Source organism: Pteropus vampyrus, unplaced genomic scaffold (genome assembly GCF_000151845.1).
Source record: "Pteropus vampyrus isolate Shadow unplaced genomic scaffold, Pvam_2.0 Scaffold1000003238, whole genome shotgun sequence".
Lineage (NCBI taxonomy): Eukaryota > Metazoa > Chordata > Mammalia > Chiroptera > Pteropodidae > Pteropus > Pteropus vampyrus.
Genome location: NW_011917640.1, coordinates 52,176 through 59,157, shown reverse-complemented (window position 1 = coordinate 59,157; position 6,982 = coordinate 52,176).

Here is a 6,982-nt window from a genome sequence, read left to right as displayed (position 1 = left end):
GAGAAAACATCACTACGGATCCCACATTCAAAGGATGATAAGGGAATATAACTGTGATATGGGGTTATAAAGAAATATCCATTTTAGTTTTCATGCCCAGCTCCCGGCCAGAGGTCCTAAAACCCTTGTGATGTTCTAAGTGATAAGAGTAACAGAAGCATGTTTGGTTGTAATACTTGGTTTTTGTCCCCAGTACCTGAAAGCTCTGGAGCGGTCAAGGTGAAAGAAGCATCTTTTGTTATTTGTAACAAACTCCTTTCAGCCACCCCTGAGTGCATGATAATGAGGCGACTTTTGGGAAGCCCCTAAAGATGGAGGGCTGGTTGCCAGGGGAACCAATCATGAGATTAGAGAGTTGGAGCTTTCAGTCCTTCATCCTGACTTTTGGAAGGGAGGGGAGCTGGAGGCTGAGTTAATCACAGATGGCCAGTGATTTTATTAATCACGCCGATTGTAATGTGGCCTCCATTAAAACCCTAATCAAAAGGGTTCAGAAAGCTTCTGGGTCGGTGAACATGGGGAGGTGCTGGGAGGGTGGATGCAACCAGGGAGGGCATGGATCCTCAATGCCCCTTGTCCCTAGACCTTGCCCTGCGCATCTCTTCCATGCGGCTGATCCTGAGTTGTATCCTGTTACAATAAACTAGTAAACTAGTAAGTAAACTGTTTTCCTGAGTTCTGTGAGCCTTTCTAGAATTTATCATACCTGAGGAGGTTAGAGGAACTTCCAGTCTCTAGCCTCTCGGTCAGAAGATAGACAGGTGAGAACCTAGACCTGCAATCGGTGCCTGAATTGGGGGGTCGGGGGCAACTGTATGGGACTGAGTCCTTCACCTGTGGGATCTGCGCAAAGTCTAGGTAGGTGGTGCCGTAGCTGAAGTTTCGGACTCCCTGTTGGTATCTAGAAAGATGGAGAATCAGTCGGTGTGAGGAGAAAAAAAAATACACATTTGTTGTCAGAAGTGTTTTCTTCGGTGATAAACAACTGTATGCCAATAAACGCAACAACATAGGTGAAGTTAAACTGCGGGTTAAGCTAACATATGAACTTAGATAACAAAAAAATTCTAACTAAAAGTGGTACTAAAAGAAATCGACATTGCTAAGTTGCGTACACACAGGTACCAAGAAGAAAAATATACCGTGAATGGCCCTGTATCTATCGCGTACCCTGCATTTTTACTTACTCGCCCCACAAAGAAAACTCCGGGCCCACATGGCTTTACCGAGGAACTCTGCTAAACATTTAAGTAATAAATAAGCAAAGTATACAAACTCTTTTAGAAAACTGAAGAGGAAGGAATATTTCCCAGCATATCCTATGAGGTCAGCATTACTCTCATACCAAAACCGGGCAAAACGTACAAGACAACTGCAAACCGGAATTCTTCATAAACATAGGTACAGATAATCTTAACAATGTTTTAGGAAATTGAGTCCAATAATGTACGCGAGAATAATATAGTATGATGAAGTGGGGTTCATCCCAGGAAAGCAAGGCTGGTTCAACATTCGAAAGTCAGTCAGCGTAATTCATCATATTAACGGGCTAAAGAAAAACGTAATGTAAGCATCTCGATACATTCATAAAAAAAAAATAGACAAATTCAATTACCCATGCCTGGTTTTTAAAAACATCTTAGCAAACTAAGAATAGGAGAGAACATTCCCAACCTCATATAGGGCTTCTGTTGAAAACCTACACCCAGCATCATGCTTACTTGTAGAAGGTTGAATGATTTCCACCCTGTGATCAGCAACAAGGCAAGGATATCCACTCTTGCCACTCCTAATCAACATTGAACTGGAGGTCTTAGTGTGTGAAATTAGGCAAGACAAAGGAATAAGAGGCACGCAGATTGGAAATGAAGAAATAAAACGGTCTCTAGTGCAGGCAACATCATTGTCTACATAGAAAATCTTGAAGTGTGTATAAGGAAGCTGCCGGAACAAACAAATGAGTTTAATAAGATCTTAGAATATAAAGCCTACACACACACGCACGCGCGCACACACACACACACACACACACACACATATCCTGTATATATTATATATATACATATATATATATATATAAACCCCTCTTATTTCTGTATATTAGCAATATCTAAGTGAAAAAGGAAAATACATAGCATTTAGAAGGGCACCCAGAAAAGCCCACATGAAATACTTAGCTGTAAATCTTATGAAGTGTGTGAAGTTACGTACATTGAAAAGTACAAAGTACTGATGAAAAACACTAAAGACCACCTCAACCAAAGGAGAGGTGTACTGTGTTCATGGATTACAGTGCTCCACATTGTTATGTCAATTTCCACCAAAACTCATCCACATCTTCCGCACAATTCCAATGAAAATCCAAGCAGGACATTTTGTAGAAACAGGTAAGCTGACTATTAAATTAATGTGGAGTGGCGATAAAAGTAGAACAGCTAAAACAAATTTTGAAAAGAACAAAGTTCTAGACTCACGCGGTCTGCTTTCAAGCCTTATTATACAACTACCATAATCAGACCAGCGTGGTACCGACAAAAATGTATATAGAGGTGAATGGAACAGGCATGAACCCACATCCGAACGGTCATGTAATTTCTGACGAAGGTGAAAAGGCGATTCAGTAAAGAAAGACATTCTTTTCAGCAAATGGTGTTGAACCAAGTCGACATCCCTATGCAAAATATAAACAAGCGAAATTCATCTCATCCAACACATAAAAATTAACTCGGGGTGGGCCATGCACCTAAATGTAAAACATGAAACCGTAAAACTTCTTGAGAAAGCGTAGGAGGCAATCTCTGAGATCTCGGGTGAGACAAATATGTATTAGACACTGCGCCAAAGCATGACCCATAAAAGAAGAAAATGATAAATTGGACTTCCTCAAAATTAAGAACTTATGATCTCAGAAAGGCACCATTAAGAGAATGAAAGGACGATGCACGGACCAGGAGAAAATATGTGTAAATCACATCTCTGATAAGGAACTTTTATCCAGAATATGTAAAGAATTCTCGATCATAAGGAAAAAAAAAGGGGGGGAAACACGGGAGTGCAAGACGTGAACGCACATTTCGCAAAATATATGGACGACAACTAAGCGTATGGAACGATGCTCAGAATCGTTAGTCACTAGAGAATTTCAAACCAAACCGCAATGAGATATCACTACACAATTATTAGCATGTCTAAACTTGAAACACTTAAAATAAGGATGCAGAACACCTGGAACTTCCGTATGTTGCCGGCGAGATTTAAAAACTGGGACAGCCACATTGGAATATGGTTTGGCAGTTTCTTATACAGTTCAACATACATTTACCATAGTCCTCGTCGATCCTAGTCCCAGGTATTTATTTAACTGAAACGAAAACCTACGTGCACACCAAAACCTCTATGTGGGTGTTTACGCCTGCTTTTTTGTAATTGCCACAGCCTGTATAAAGCAAATATCCTTCAACTGATGAATAGGATAAACCAACCATGTTATATCCATATAATGGAATTCCACTCCACAATCAAAAGGAATGAATTACTAACCCATGCAACGGCATAGATGAATCGCTACCGGATTAGGTCAAGTGAAAGAAGGCAGACTCAAAAGGAAACACGCTGTGCGTTTTCATGTATACGACATTCTGGAAAAGGCAAAAGTATAGACACAGAAAGCAGATAAGTTTTCCGGATGTGGGAGGAGAGATTCACTGTCCGGGCACACAAGATGGGGGGCTTCTGGGAGTGACGGATCTGTTCTATATCTTGATCGTTGTGGTCGTTACACAACTGTGTGCTTTTGTCAAAACTCTCAGAACTGGACATTGAAAAATGTGAATGCCATCGAATGTAAATTTTACCTTGATTGGAAAACCAACTAAATCATAGCGACAAAAGAGAAGAAACTAGGCTTTTAGCCAGGGAAACACATACACACGCGCACACTCACATGTATAACCTAAGAGCACGTAGAGGACATATTCAAATAAGTATACCTTCATGTACGATAATATGAATGGCATCCATAGACGCCCTAGGAAGACATTAAACCCATGATAAACATTTGTAATGAAAATCGTACCTGTGCTGAAAACTTTCGGTAGTCTGGGTTAATTGTTCCTCGTTTTCTAGATAAAAGTGTCATGTGATACAGACCGAAAAGCGCCTAACCTATTCCATCCACATCGAAATATGGATAAAGAATACTTTCACGGTGTACTTGTACCTTTTAAAATAATGTTGACCGCTTGAAATTTAGTGACATATAAAAAGCATTAATTTCGGTTTTAGACAAATGAAACAGTGACTGATGCACGTTTTGCAGTTTGATGACTTTTGTGTAGTCTTTTTGGCCTCATCTTCATCGTAAGTGGGGATTAATAGGCGGATTTGACGATCGTGTTTTGTTTTGATTTTGTTTGTTTGTTTTTTCTTTTCTGTTTATGTTTTGCCCTGCTTTTGTAGAGAAAATTAATCAATATTTCTTCTGGATAGGGGAAAAATCTGGAGCAGAAACTCAAACCTGTAGATAATTAAATCAGTGGCGCCTGTAGCATTTTGTAAAATTCGGGGTTAGCATATGGGCTAAACACGAATTAACTTAAAGGAAATCCTCGGTCGTGCAAATTATTTTCATTTGCATGTGACTCCCGAATATATAGTACTCTTCATAGAAGATCGTTTTCATGGGGGAACTGCAGAGCATTTTAGACAATAGCCTTGTGCAAAGAACACCAGATCGGAGACAAGGAGCTACACAAGATTAATAGAGAAATCAAGCCCCAAGGAGACATAAGATTTGAAAAGTCCATTTGATAACTCTATACAGACTAAGGATGAGAAGAGCTAATGAGGACCTATCTACCGTTTGGCAGGCACTGAGCTGTGAACAAACTCTGTCTCTCTTGAACTTCAGAATAGCAAATCTATAAAAGGGGACCGTTTATATAAGTAAAATTGACAAGCATTATTGGTCCCATTTCACACATTGGGAAACCAAGATCCAACGGGGTAACTAAATCGCCTAAAGCCGTATAGCTAGTGGCAGAGCTAGAAGTAACTTCCAGTCTCCCTAATGCAAAATGACATTGGCCCTTAAAGATACAATTTTTTTTTTAAATCTCCATGACTATTTTATAACTACCAATGTGTACTTCTTAATCCCGCCCCCTTTTGGCCCGAGCCCCCAAACCCTCTCCCATCTGGTAACTCTCAAAATGTTCTCTGTATCTATGAGTTTGTTTCTGTTGTCTTTATTTTGTTTTTTAGATTCCAGACGTAAGTGAAGTCACGTGGCATTTGTCTTTGTCTGACTGACTCCACTCAGCACGATACCCTCTGTGTCTACGCATGTTGTCGCGGATGTAACGATTTCATTCTTTTCTTTATTATTTATTTATTTTAGATGGCTGAACAATATTCCATTGTGTATATGTAGCACCTCTTCTTTATCCATGCGCCTACTGATGGACACCCAGGTCGCCTCCATATATTGGCTATGGTAAATATTTACATGTGTTGTAAACAATGCTGCAATAAACGTATGGATTCACATGTCCCTTCAGAGTAGTTTTCTGGGTTTCCTTGGATAAATAACCGGAAGTGGGATGACTGGGTCCTTCTTTGTCTAGCGTCATAGCTTTTGTTTTAAAGTCTATTTGGTCTGGTATAAGTATTGCTACCCCGGCTTTTTTGTTGTCGTTGTCTCCATTTTCATGAGATATCTTTTTCCATCCCTTTACTTGACAGCCTGGGCGTGTCTTTCGATACGAAGCGAAAGAAAAAGAAAGAACAACCTAGAGAAGCAGGTCTATCATTTCCTTGGGAAATCTTTTTACTGAGAAATAATTTCTTTCTACCCATAGCCACGAAGACAAGGTAATGAGCTACCTCTTCTCCACATCGTGCAAGGAGAAGCCGGAGGGCACGCTGAGGTTAGGGACAGGCTGGTCTTGAGGTAAACTCTGAGCAGACACAGGTGGTCACATTGTGGAATGAGGCCACGGCCCAGGTGGGGCCAGCAGCTCCCTGCTGTTCCAACACCTCGACCCATCCTCTAACATTAGCTGCCCTGGGCTCGGGGCTGGCTGGGCCATGCTCTCTCTACGCTCTCATTCTGGTGAGCTCATCCGGTCCCATGACCTCAACGCCCTCTATAGTTGATGTCTCCCCTACGAGTATGGATTTCCAGACCCGAGATCCCACCTGAGCGCCAGATTCATTCTTCTGGCTACCTGCATGACGTTTGCACTTGGACGTCTAACGGGCATCTCAGATTTTACAGGACGTGCCTTACCCACCCATCTACCCAGCCGTACCCTCTGCAAACATCCCCAGATTGATAAATAGCACTACCACCAACCCGGTGTTGGAGACCGAACACTAGATCCTAGCTTGATTTCCCCGTTTCCCAATCCTCACCTCTGGTCCATAAGGAAATCTTGTCAACTCGTCCAATCCATCTGGAATTGGTCTACAGCTCTCGATTTCCTCAGTCCGGCCACCATCGCCTCTCACCTGGACCAGCTATAATATCTCCTAACTGGTTTCCCACCTTCAACTCTCCCCCATCCTCTACATTGTGCAAAGCCGTGAGTCACTGTCTTAACGCTGGGCTTGGTGGTGGTGGTGGTGGTGGAGGAGTTATTCTACTTAATATTCAATATCAGAAATTTGAACTTCAGACTTGACCTTATCTTTTTTCAACCCTTCTAATGAGGTATTTTGTGTGCTTTTGCTACCGTGTTACCATGGTGGGAAAGAAAAAAGAGAGAGAGAGAGAGAGAGTACAATTGAAGGGAAAACAAAAAGAAAAACAAAAACAAAAACCCGTATTTGGATGTTTTGTCAGGGCGATGAGCATGTCCGGCATGGCGACCTAGGAAGTCACTCCCATGTCTACGGGAAAGTCCACCTGACGCTCATTGCCCTTTATTGCTGTTGCCCAGGACGGGCTTATCAAAGAGGCCCTCTACTATTCAGACTTCCA